The sequence below is a fragment of the Martes martes genome (genome assembly GCF_963455335.1).
Source record: "Martes martes genome assembly, chromosome: 2".
NCBI lineage: Eukaryota > Metazoa > Chordata > Mammalia > Carnivora > Mustelidae > Martes > Martes martes.
In genome coordinates this window covers 72,344,074-72,358,358 of record NC_137889.1, presented here as the reverse complement: position 1 = coordinate 72,358,358, position 14,285 = coordinate 72,344,074, and the positions used below count along the sequence as shown (strand labels likewise).

Sequence of the window (14,285 nt, the reverse complement as noted above, 5' to 3'; positions counted from 1 at the left end):
GAATCTTCGTGAGCATGTAATGGTATATTGTAGTTTTAATTATATTTTCCTGAATGACTAATGATGTTGAGGGCCATTTTATTTACATCCTTGTTTGCTATCTCTATATGTTTTTTAATAAAATATCAATTATTTTACTCATTTGTGTTGCATTGTTTGTCCTCTTATCATTGAGGTATGTTAGTTCTTTGTATATTCTGGATATAATGTAAGTCTGTTTTTGGAGATGTATTTTATTTTCATTTTCTAACAGTGTCTTTCAAAGAGAAGGCAGGATTAATCTGATCATGTCTAATATACAATTTTAAATTTTATTTAATTTTTTCTGTCCTACCTGAGAAAGCTTTGGTTTTCCCAAAGTCTCAGCGTATTCTCAAATGTTTTCTTCTTGAAGTTTTCTGGCTTTAATTTAGTTCTAGTTTTAAGCTGATGATATATGATTTTAAACATGTTAAAAATGTTATAAATGTTGGGGAGGAAGGGCAAGATGGCAGAGAAGTAGGAGACCCTTTTTCATCTGGTTCCCTAAAGTGAGCTAATTATCTACCAGAACACTCTGAACACCCATGAAATCAGTCTGGGATGTCGGATTATACACTTCTGGATCTCTATGGGGAAAGATGACAGCAGTGGAGAGCTAAAGTGGAATGGGAATAATTCGACTGATGTCAGGATAAGCAGAAGGGGGAGGGAGTCACCACAAGAGACCAACTAGAAAGTAATACCCCAATACAAAAGTACCCTGTGGTTGGGGTTAACATGGAGTCTGGATAAAAGCACTCAAAAAGAACAAAAGATCTTAAGGGACAACTGGTGGAATCAGGCAGTCACGGGCTCAGGTCTAAACCCACAGTCCCAGGATGGCCACCGTCTGTGACCACCCATGCCAGAGAGAGTGCGGTGGAACCCCTGGGGTTTTGCAGTTTGCATGGTGGCTTAGCTGGGCACACTCCTGCCTCCACGTAAGGGAGTCTGGTGATGACACCAGCCTGTGCTCCCTAGAACTTTTGCGCACTGTGCAACCAGGGTGTGACCCACTCCCCCTGGCCCTGAGAAAGCTCCATCCTGGAGCTAGCCCATGGTGTCTAGGACCAGCCGAGGGTCTGGACTCTCCCAGACAGGCCCAAAAGGAATTCAGTGCAATCTCCCACAGGGGCAAACTGAGGTCTGGACCCCAAACAGCAGTCCTGGCAAAGGTAGCCACAGGTAGCAGGCTCCCTGGACCAGTATCGCTCATGGTTTTAGTGGCACGTGGGTGCAGAGACAAGCAGATACTTAAGACAACCCTTAAGATAGTGGCAGGGGATGTGCTCTGCCTGTGGGAGGTTGCACAACTCAGTGGAGTTTGCAGAGGGGGTGTCTGTGTGTTCTGGATCACCCAAAGGGGAGCAGACTGAGGCTTCTCTCTGAGGCAGAGGTCTGGGTGCAGTTTGCTTTCCACTAAACCTTCAAAAGGCCATGAAAAGCCAGCAAAGGGAAAAAACCTCCAGAGAACAAAAGCCTGAAAAACAGTTTTCCACAGAGCCCAGCCCCTTGATAGGGGGCAGGAGGACTCAATCCAAGCAAAACTGCCTGAAAAAGAATATGGCATGCCCCTCCCCAGAAAGCCAGCCAAAACAATGAGAGGACAACCACCACCGTGTCCCCATAAAACTATAAAACCCCAATATCAGAGGAAAACAATATATTAAGCTCCCGGTATTGCCCTAAAACCTGTATATTTCATACATACAACTTTTATTTTTAACTCATTCTCACTATTCTTGTCCTGCTTAATGTTTTTAACCTACTTGCATAACATCTAGAAGTTTCATACAACATATTCTGTAATAATCTTCTTTTTAAAGATTTTATTTATTTATTTGACAGACAGAGATCACAAGTAGACAGAGAGGCAGGCAGAGAGAGGAGGAAGCAGTCTCCTTGCTGAGCAGAGAGCCCGATATGAGGCTTGATCCCAGGACCCTGGGATCATGACCTGAGCCAAAGGCAGAGGCTTTCACCCACTGAGCCACCCAGGCATCCCCTGTAATAAATCTTTAATTGAATTATTTCCATACATATATCTGTGTTTTTCTTTTTATTTTCTGTTTTTTTTTCTTTTTTTTTTTTTTTAATATACAGATAGATATAAGATTCAAGGTAATCCTCTTTCCCTAATCAATACTACCCCCATATATAAACCAGGTTTAATCTCCCTTTACCTCTGGAAAGTTGAGTCCTTTAACAAAGATATCAAGATACACACAGAAAGAATCAAAATAACCTTCCTTGCCCACATTGAGGATTTATAACCACCCTCCCATCTTTTTCTTCTATCAGTGTTTCTGTGTATTTGTTTTTGTTCTGGTATTATATAAATCTTATACTTGGGGTATGTTTTCGCTGGGTTATTTTTTTTTTTCTTTTCTCTTGTCATTAACTTTTGTCAGTCTTTTGTTTGTCCATTTTTGTTTATATACCTTATGAATCTTACCGTTGGGGCTCATTCTGGGTGGTCTTCTCTCTCACGCACGCACGCACGCACGCTCTCTTTTTTCCCCCCCTATATCTCTCTTTCTCTCTCTCTCTTTTTTTTCTTTTTTCTTTCTTTTTGGTGGTGACTTCTGATTGCTCAGAAGGGTTCCAGGGTGTACCTTGCCTGGATTGCTATTGATATATTCAACTACACATCCCCTCAACCACCTCTCACCAAAATGACTAGGAGGAACAACACCTAGCAGAGGAAAAATTCAGAGATTGTGCCCTCTCCATCAGAGCTATTGGATATGGATGTAAACAGTATGTCAGAGAGTGAATTCAGGGTAGCAATTATCCAGGCAATGGCTAGGTTGAAGGAAACCATTAGAGACAACATGGAATCAATTAGGGCAGAAGTGAAAGCTGCCTGGGGAGAAGTTGAAAATGTTATCAATGAGATCCAATCTAATCTAAATACACTAACAGCTAGGGTAACTGAGACAGAAGATAGAATTAGTGATCTAGAGGACAAACTGAAAGATAAAAAGGATCAGAAGGAGGCTTGGAAAAAACAACTTAGAAGCCATGGAAACACAATTGGGGAAATAAATGATGCCATGAAATATTCCAACATCAGAATTATTGGGATCTCTGAGGGGGAAGAGAAAGAAGGAAGGCAAGAGGATATAGTTGAACAAATGCTCCATGAAAATTTTTCCAATCTGGGGAATGGAACCAGTGTTTGTGTCCTAGAGGCAGAAAGAATACCCACCAAGATCAGTGAGTCTAGAAAGACCTTGAGACACTTGATTGTGAGACTGAAGAATCATAATTTTAGACAAGAGCTTCTAAGGGCAGCTAGGGGGAAGAGATTCCTTACGTACAGAGGAAGGTTTATCAGAATAATGTCAGACCTCTCCACAGAAACCTGGCAAACCAGGAAGGGCTGGCAGGACATATTCAGGGCACTAAATGAGAAGAACATGCAGCCAAGAATACTTTATCCAGCAAGGCTGACATTCCAAATGGATGGAGAGATAAAGAGCTCCCAAGACCAACAAGGTTTAAAAGACTATGTGACCACCAAGCTGGCACTACAAGATATATTCAGGGGAGTTCAAAAAGAGTCATATTAATATGAGTACATTAAGAGTAGGGGATGTGAACATGCCATTCTCAGCAATAGACAGATCATCCAAGCAGAAAATCAATAAAGAAACAAGAGCATTAAATGACACATTGGACCAGATGGACCTCATAGATATATACAGAACATTCCACCTTAAAACAAAAAAGTACTCATTCTTCTCAAGTGCACATGGAACTTTCACCAGAATAGATTGCATACTGGGTCACATATCAGGGGTCAACCGATACCAAAAGATAAAGTTTATTCCCTGCATATTCTCAGACCACAATGTTTTGAAACTGGAACTCAACCACAAGAAAAATTTGGAAAGAACTCAAACACTTGGAAGCTAAAGACCACCCTACTTAAGAATGTTTGGATCAACCAGGAAATCAAAGAAGAACCTAAACAACTCATGGAAACCAATAAGAATGAAGACACTTCAGTCCAAAACCTGTGGGATATGGCAAAGACAGTCCTAAGGGCAAAATACATAGCCATCCAAGCCTCTCTCTCTCAAAAAAAGAGAAAAATCCAGAATACACCAACTCTCTTTGCACCTTAAGGAACTGGAAGACCAACAGCAAATTAAGCCAACCCCACACACAAGAAGAGAAATAATCAAGATTAGAGCAGAGATCAATAAGATAGAAACTAGATATACAGTCGAACACATCAACAAAACTAGAAGCTGTTTTTTTTTGAAAGAATCAATAAGATCAATAAACCATTGGCCAAACTAATCCAAAAGAAGAGAGAAAGGAAAATAATTAATAAAATTATGAGTGAGAAGAGAGAGATCATGACTAACACCAAGGAAATAGAAACAATCTTCAGAAATTATTATCAACAGTTATAAGCAAATAAGTTAAGCAACCTAGAAGAAATGGGTGCATTCCTGGAAACCTATAAACTTCCAAGACTGAATCAGGAAGAAATTGACAACCTGAATAGACCAATATCTATTAACGAGATTGAAGCAGTGATCAAAAAGCTCCCCAAAAACAAGAGCCCAGGAATGACAGATTCCCTGGAGAATTCTACCAAACATTCAAAGAAGAAATAGTACCTATTCTCCTGAAGCTATTTCAAAAAATAGAAAGAGAAAGAAAACTTCCAGACTCTTTTTATGAAGCCAGCATTACCCTGATCCCCAAACCAGGCAATGACCCCACCAAAAAGGAGAATTTCAGACCAATATTGCTGATGAATATGGATGCCAAGATTCTCAAAAAGATCCTAGCTAATGGGATCCAACAGTACATTTAAAAGATTATCCAGTAGGGATTTATGCCTGGGATGCGAAAGTGGTTCAACATTCGCAAATCAATCAGTATGATAGAGCAAATCAGTAAAAGAAGAGAGAACACAGGGTTCTCTCAATTGATGCAGAAAAAGCATCCATTCTTGATGAAAATGATACGTCATCCATTCTTGATTAAAATGCTTCAAAGTACAGGGGCAGATGGAACATTCCTTAACTTCATAAAATATATCTATGTAAAACCCACAGCAAATATCATCTTCAATGGGGAAAAGCTGACAGCCTTCCCTTTAAGATCAGGAACGCAACAAGGATGCCCACTCTCAGCACTGTTGTTCAACATAGTACTAGAACTCCTAGCAACAGCAATCAGACAACAAAAAGAAATAAAAGGTATTCAAATTGGCAAAGACAAAATCAAACTCTCTCTCTTCACAGATGACATGATAATCTATAAAAAAACCCAAAAGACTCCATCCCCAAACTACTAGAATTCATATAGCAATTCAGTAATGTGGGAGGATACAAAATCAATGTACAGAAATAAGTTGCTTTCTTATACACTAACAATGAAAATATAGAAAGAGAAATGAGAGGATAAATTCCATTTACTATAGCACCAAGACCCATAAGATACCTAGGAATAAACCTAACCAAAGAGGTAAAGATCTGCACTTGAGGAACTACAGAACACTCATGAAAGAAATTGAAGAAGACACAAAAAGATGGAAGACCATTCCATGCTCATGGATTGGAAGAATAAACATTGTTAAAATGTCTATATTTCCTATAGCAATCTATAATTTCAATGCCATCCTGATAAAAATTCACCGACATTTTTCAAAGAGCTGGAACAAACAATCCTAAAATTTGTATGGAACCAGAAAAGACCCCGAATTGCTAAGGAGATGTTGAAAAAGAAAAACAAAACTGGAGGCATCATGTTGCCTGATTTCAAGCTTTACTACAAAGCTGTGATCACCAAGACAGCATGCTACTGGAAAAACAAACAAACAAACAAACAAACAAAAAAACCATAGACCAGTGAAACAGAGTAGAGAGTCCAGGTATGGACCTGCAACCCTATGGTCAACTAACCTTCGACAAATCAGGAAAAAATATAGTGGAAAAAAGACAGTCTCTTCATACATGGTCTGGGGAAATTGGACAGCTGTGTATGGAAGAATGAAACTTGACCATTCTCTTACACCATACACAAAGATAAACTTGAAATGGATAGAAGACCTCAAGGTGAGGCAGGAATCTATCAAAATCCTAGAGGAGAACATAGGCAGTAACCTCTTCAACATTGGCCACAAAAACTTCTTCCAAGATATATCTCCAAAGGCAAAGGAAACAAAAGCAAAAATGAACTTTTGGGACTTCATCAAGATCAAAAGCTTCTGCACTGCAAAGGAAATAGTCAACAAAACAAAGAGGCAACCCACCGAATGGGAGAAGATATTCACAAATGACACTACAGACAAAGGACTGATAGCCACGATCTATAATGAACTCCTCAAACTCAACACCCAAAAAACAGATAATCATGTCAAAAAATGGGCAGAAGACATCAAAAGACACTTCTCCAAAGAAGACATACAAATGGCTATCAGACACATGAAAAAAATGTTCATCATCATTAGCCATCAGAGAGAATCAAATCAAAACTACATTGAGACACCACCTTACACCAGTTAGAATGGCCAAAATTAACAAGAAAGGAAACAAATTTTGTAGAGGATGTGGAGAAAGGGGAACCCTCTTACACTCTTGGTCGGAATGCAACTTGGTGCAGCCACTTAGGAATACAGTGTGGAGATTCCTTAAAAATTTAAAAATAAAGCTACATTATGACCTTGCAATTACACTACTGGGTATTTACCCCAAAAATACAGATGTAGTGAGAAGAAATGCCATCTGTATCCCAATGTTCATAGCAACAATGGCTACAGTTGCCAAACTGTGGAAAGAGCCAAGATGCCCTTCAACGGACAAATGGATAGATAAGATATGGTCCATATATACAATGGAGTATTAGTCCATCTGGTCCAATGCGTCATTCAAAGTTCTTGTTTCTTTACTGATTTTCTGCTTGGATGATCTGTCTATTACTGAGAGTGACATGTTAAGATCCCCTACTATTAATGTATTCATATTGATATGACTCTTTATTTTGATTAACAGTTGGCTTATGTAGTTGGCTGCTCCCATATTGGGGGCATAAATATTTACAACTGTTAGGTCTTCTTGGTGGATAGAAACTTTAAGAATGATTTAGTGTCCTTCTTTATCTCTGACTACAGTCTTTAGTTTAAAATCTAATTTATCTGATATGAGAATCCCTAACCTAGCTTTCTTCTGAGGCCCTTTGGCATGAAAGATGCTTCTCCATCCCTTCACTTCCAGTGTGGATGTATCTTAGGTTCCAAATGGGTCTCTTGTAGACAGCATATGAACAGGTCCTTTCATTTTATCCAGTCTGCAATCCTGTGCCATTTTATGGGAGCATTTAGGCCATTCACATTGAGTGATTCTTGAAAGATATGTATTTTATTGACATTATGTTACCTGTGAATTCCTTCTTTATATAGATTGTCTCTGTAAATTTATGTTCTATGTCACTCTTGGGTTCTTTCTTCTTTTATAAAACCTCCCCTTAATATTTCTTGTAGTGCCAGCTTGGTGGTCACATGGTCTTTTAAACCTTGTTGGTCTTGGGAGCTCTTTATCTCTCCATCCATTTGGAATGTCAGCCTTGCTGGATAAAGTATTCTTGGCTGCATGTTCTTCTCATTTAGTGCCCTGAATATGTCCTGCCAGCCCTTCCTGGTTTGCCAGGTTTCTGTGGAGAGGTCTGACATTATTCTGATAAGCCTTCCTCTGTACGTAAGGAATCTCTTCCCCCTAGCTACCCTTAGAAGCTCTTGTCTAAAATTATGATATGTGAGTCTCACAATTAAATACCTTGAGGTCTTTATAGATTCATTGATCTTGGTGGGTATTCTTTCTGCCTCTAGGACATGAACACTTGTTTCATTCCTCGGACTGGAAAACTTTTCATCCAGAATTTGTTCAACTGTATCTTCTAGTCTTCTCTCTTTTTCTACCCCCTCAGGGATCTCAGTAATTCTGACTTGAAACATTTCATGGCATCACTAATTTCCCTAATTCTGTTTTCATGGCTTCTAAGCTATTTGTTCCATACCTTCTCCTTGTCCTTTTTCTCTATCATTTTGTCCTCTAGATCATTAATTTTATCTTTTGCCTTGGTTACCCTAGCTGTTAGGGTATTTAGATTAGATTGGATCTCAGTGATAGCATTTTTTTTAAGATTTATTTATTTAACACACAGAGAGAGAGAGAGAGATCACAAGTAGGCAGAGAGGCAGGAAGAGAAAGGGGGGGAAGCAGGCTCTCTGCTAAGCAGAAAGCCGAATGTGGGGCTCGATCCCAGGACCCTGGGATCATGACCTGAGCCGAAGGCAGAGGCTTAACCCACTGAGCATCCCAGGCGCCCCCCATTGATAGCATTTTTAACTAGAGATTCTATGTTGTCACTAATAGTTTTCTCCAATGTAGCCATTGCCTAGATAATTGTTACCCTGAATTCACTTTCCAACATACTGTTTATTTCCATATCCAATAGGTCTGATGGAGAGGGCACAGTCTCTGAATTTTTCCTCTGTTGGGTGTTCCTCCTCCTAGTCATTTTGATGAGAGGTGGTTAAGGGGATGTGTAGCTGAATATATCAGCCACCAATTCAGGCAAGATGACCCCTGGGACATTTCGGAGCAATTGGAAGTCACCACGAAAAAGAAAGAAAAAAGAAAAAGAGAGAGAGAGAGAGAACTTAGCCAGAATGAGCCCAAAAGTAAGATTTATAAGGTATACAAACAAAAATGGACAAACAAGAAGACTGACAAAAGTAAATGACAACAAAAATAAAACAGAACCCAGCCAAAATGAACCCCAAAGATAAGATTTATATAATACCAGAACAAAAACAAATATACAGAAACACTAACAGAAGAAGATGTTGGGAGGGTGGTTATAAATCCTCAATATGGGCAAAGAAGGTTATTTTGGTTCTCCCTGGTATATCTTGAATATCTTTGTTAAAGGACTCAACTTTCCAGAGATAAAGGGAGATTAAACCTTTTTTATATATGGGGGTAGTATTGATTAGGGAAAGAGGATTACCTTCAATCTTATATCTGTATGTATATTTTTAAAAATAGAAAAGAAAGTTAAAAAACAGATTAAAAAAAGATTATTATGGAATATGTTGTATAAACCTCTAGTTGTAGTGGTAGGTAGGTTAAAAAAAATTAGCAAGAACAAAAACCATGAGAATGAATTAAAAATAAAAAGTTGTTTCTATGAAATATACAGGTTTTAGGACAATACTGTGAGTGTAATATATTGCTTTCCCCTGATGCTGGGGTTTTTCAGTTTTATGGGGACCCTGCAGCAGTTGTCCTCTCATTCTTTTGGCTTGCCTTCTGGGGGAGGGGCCTGCTGCATTGTTTTTCAGTCAGTCTTGCTTGGGTTGATTTGTCCTGCCCCCTATAAAGGGGCTGGGTCCTGTGGAAACTGGTTTTTCAGGCTTTTGTTCTCTAGAGGTTTTTGTTCTTTGCAGCTTTTTGAGGCTTTTCTGAGGTTTAGTGGAAAGCAAACTGCACCTGGACCTCTGTTTCGTGAGAAGCCTCAGTCTGCTCCCCTCTGGGTGGTCCAGAACACACAGGCTCCCCATCTGCAAACTCTGCTGAAAAGTGCAGCCTCCCACAGGTGGTATGTGCCCCCAGCCACCCGCTCAGTGGTTGCCTGACTTGCCCACTTGTCTCTGTACCCCTGTGCCACTAAAACCATAAGCAATATTGGTCCAGTGAGCCTGCTTCCGTTGACTGCCTTTGACGGGACTGCTCTCTGGGGTCCAGGCCCACGAGGTTACGCTCAGTTCCCATGGTTGCACAAGTTGCAAAAGGCTACCACTAAGGGATCCTGACCAGAGATTGTGCAGGGTTCTCCAAGTTGTTGGCAGGGAGCCTCCAGACCCTCCACCTGTGGCAGGAGGCCGGGGTCCTAAAGAGCACGGGCTGGCACCCACACCAAGCTCTCTCATGCGCAGGCGGGAGTATGCTCAGAGCCTACGGTCATGCAGGGTGTGCAAAGTGCAGGAGGCTGTAGAGTTAGAGAGCCACCAGCTAGCACCCACACCAGAAGCTCTCCCGTGTGGGCGGGTGTGCACCCAGCTGAGCAGTGGTGCGAGCAGAGGCTGGGGGCTCAGAGACCAGGGACGCTCTGCCACATTCTGGCATGGGTGGTCGCTGGCGGTGGCCATCCTGGGTCTGTGGGCTTAGACCCATGCCCATGACCACCCAATTCCACAAGTTACCCCTTAAGCTCTTTTGCTCTTTTTGAATGCCTTCAACCAGACTCAAAGCTAATGCTGGTCCCCAACCACAGGGCACTTTGTTATTGAGGTATTACTATCCAATGGGTCACTTCTGCTGGATCCCTCCCCCTTCTGTTTATCCTCTGATATCCATCCTAGCATTCCCCCTCTGCTTTACCTTTCCACTGATGTTTTCTGGCCCCATAGAGATCCAGGAATGTATAATCTTACATTTCAGTCTGATTTCATTGGTGTTCAGAGTGTTCTGGTAGATACTTAACAATAGGGTCTCTCACTTCTCTGCCATCTTGCCCCCCTATGCTCCAGTTATAAATTTTAATTCAGGGTTTGTTTTTTTTTTTGGCACCTTGTACTACCCAATATTATCTTTGACATAGTCTGTTGAAAGAGAAGAAGTGAGTCAATCTGGTTTCTTTTAGTGGTTATATTTTTAAAACATGAGGAAGTGTTTAGAATAAGAAATTAACATAGAAAATAAAATTTGTAGACTGGTTCTGAATTTTATTTTATCTTTTTAGAGATTTTATTTATTTATTTGATACAGAGAGAGACATCAAGAGAGGGAACACAGCAGGGGGAATGGGAGAGGGAGAAGCAGATTTCCCACTGAGCAGGGAGTCCCATAGGGAGCTCAGTCCAGGACCCTGGGATCATGACCTGAGCTGAAGGCAGATGTTTAATGACTGAGCCACCTAGGGACCCCTGGTTCTGAATTTTAAACTATTTCTTCATTTCTATGAATATAATATAGGAATTATATTAATATTTATAATGTAGTTTCAGTTGATGTCATCCAGTAATACTTCCCAAATTGGATATGAATTTTTACTTAGAGGGAGTTATTCAGAGTATGTAGATGTGCTCTGCACATAGCTGAAATAAAGTCTTTTTAAAGTCAATGTGTCAAGGTGGTACCAACATGTATTTTAGAAAGCGGGTAAAAATTGATTAGCTTTCCCTTTTTAATGGATTTATCATGTAACCAAACTATTGGTTTGAGCTTATATGTGGCAGTTACCTTCCTATCAGTATAGGAATAATATGCTAATATTTGAATTTAATCACTGGGTTGTTGTTGGTTTTTTTTTCCTGATTTCCTATCCAATACTAAAGTACAGAGAAATAAAAATAATTTTTTCTGATTTCTTATCCAATACTTTTTTATTTTTTTTCTTATTTCCAATCCAATACTAATTTTTTTCTTGATTTCCTATCCAATGCTAAAGCACAGAGAAATAAAAATACATAAATAAATGTTTTTCTTTAGTTTAAAATTTTGTCAAGTTTACACAAAACATGCTATATTATATGTAGTAGGAGAAAAAAAATATCAGTTAACCTATCAAAAGGAAAGTAGCCTCCAAGCTAAGGTATGTTTGAATTCTTCCTCCATATTAGTAATAGCAAGCTGTCCTTCATGTCAAGGATTCATCAGACAAATGATACATGCCTGATATTTGGTGAATTTGACATTTAGAAAGGGAAAAAAATAGAGGTCTTAGGGTCTTGCTCTAGTTTCTAGGATTGAAATAACATGCACAAACATATCCATCCCCTGACTAACCATAGCTTGTTATTAACTAGATAGTGTATAGATGAAACATTGGTTACATTGTGAGGAGCCAGATGAAATGTATGATAGAAAAGCCAAGAACAATAATCCATGTTAATCTATATCTCTTTTCGATCTTCATCTCATGTTTTAACATTGTAAGAGAAAAGAACATTGTTTTCTAAAGTAAAGTACTTAATCATTAGTGATATGTCCCATGTAAAAAATTAATCTACATATATATAAGATTACGTATATAATCTTGTCATAACATCCCAATATGCTAATGTGAGTATCTCATCCTACTGCAGGTAATAAAAAACTCACCCTCCATCTTACCATTTTACAAGAGGATCTAAAATTTAAAAAAATAAAATATCTACTTAGAAGTCACATAGAGAAATGTGTGGTCTATTGAGAGAGATAGGATAAGTGATGAGCTTTAAAATAATTAGGAGGGGTAACCCAAACTCAGAGGGAAGGCCTGGGGAGTAAGGGACAATTAGGAGCCAAAGTGAAGGTGAAGATGCTGAGCCAGAACCTAGAAAACTATGTCTGCAAAACCAAGCTGGACTTAAAAAGAGTTCCAAGAAACTATGATCCTAACGTACATCTTTTTGGGGTCCCACAAGAATACTTATGAAGTTTAAATACTATCAAACTGGAATGGATATTTGAAAAATCATTCCTTACTTCTCTGGATGGTCACCAAGATTGAGTCAATTGCTTGGCAAAGCATCCAAAGATCCTGGCTACTGTCCTTTCTGGGACATGTGATGGGGAGGTTAGAATTTGGAACTTAACTAAATGAAAATATATCCATACAATACAAGCACATGGAGGTTTTGTGCGAGGAATATGTACTTGCTTTTGTGGGACTTCTTTTTTTACTATTGGTGATGATAAAATTGTAAAGAAGTAGAAAATGGATGGACCAGCCTATGGAGAAAAGAAGGAACCATTGCATACAATATTGAGAAAGACAGTGTATATGGGAATTGATCATCACTGGAAAGAAGCTGTTTTTGCCACATGTGGACGGCAGGTAGCCATTTGGGATGAACAAAGAACAAGTCCTATATGTTCAATGACCTGGATATTCGACAGTATATAAGTAGTGTCAAATTTAACCTGATTGAGACATTTCTCTTGGGAAGTTGTGCTTCTAACAGGAACATAGTACTATATGATATGAGGCAAGCTACTATCCTGAAAAAAGTAATCTTAAATATGAGAACAAATGCAATTTGTTGGAACCTTAGGAAGCTTTCATTTTTACTGCAGCAAATGAAGATTACAACTTGTATACTTTTGATATGCATTCACTGGACGCTCTGTAATGGTACATATGATCAGATATCTGCAGTGCTTAATGTGGATTACTCTCCCATTGGGAAAGAGTTTGTGTCTACTAGTTTTGATAAATCTATTTGTATCTTTCCTGTGAACAAAAGTAGAAGCAGGGAAGTCTATCACACAAAATGAATGCAACATGTATCTGGGTAAATTGGACTTCCGACAGCAAATATATTATGTGTGGATCTGAAGAAATGAACATTCGTCTATGGAAAGCTAATGCTTTTGAAAACTTGGGTGTGCTTATACCATGAGAAAAAGCAGCTAAAGATTATAACCAGAAGTTGAAGGGAGAAATTTCAACATTAACCTCATATAAAATGCATTGCTTATCACTGGCATCTACCAAAATCCATATACAGCCAGATCCAAGAACAGCACATGATGAAAGAAGCTTGCCAACTGAAGGAGGTGAAATGTCTCAAACATAGGAAGCCTGGATCTGTGCCAATTTTATCAGAGAAGAAGAAACACATAGTCACAGTTGTGAAATAATACTTGGTATTCCTACTAATCCTGATGTATAATCATTTGCTACATTATTTTTTGTATTTTTATTAACATATAATGCATTATTTGTTTCAGGGGTACAGGTCTGTGAATCATCAGTCTTATACAATTCACAGCGCTCACCATAGCACATACCCTTCTCAGTGTTCATAATTGAGCCACCCTATCCCTCATTGCCAAACCCCAACAACCTTGTTTGTTTCTTGAGATTAAGAGTCTCTAATGGTTTGTCTCCCTCCTCAGTCCCATCATGTTTCATTTTTTTCCCTCCCTACCTACCATGAGCTCCCACCCTGCCTCTCAAATTCCTCATAACAGAGAGAGCATATGATAATTGTCTTTCTCTGATTGACTCATTTCACTTAGCATAATACCCTCTGCTTCCAATTGCATCATTGCAAATGGAAAGATTTCAGGGTTTTTTGATGGCTGCATAGTATTCCATTGTAGATATATACACATCTTCTTTATCCATTCATCTGTTGATGGACATCTAGGTTCTTTCCATAGTTTGGCTATTGTGGACATTGCTGCTATAAACATTTGGGCGCACATGCTCCTTCAGATCACTACATTTGTATCTTTAGGATAAAT

General features: G+C 39.1%; 1 pseudogene across 1 annotated transcript; it reads left to right on the top strand.

Moving 5' to 3' along the window:
- Nucleotides 1-860: 860 nt before the first annotated feature.
- Nucleotides 861-13,676, top strand: LOC308338284 (DDB1- and CUL4-associated factor 13-like; annotated as a pseudogene). The gene is made up of 4 exons: nucleotides 861-1,196; nucleotides 9,497-9,648; nucleotides 9,899-10,119; nucleotides 12,281-13,676. The product of its transcript is annotated as a DDB1- and CUL4-associated factor 13-like (transcript).
- Nucleotides 13,677-14,285: the final 609 nt, after the last annotated feature.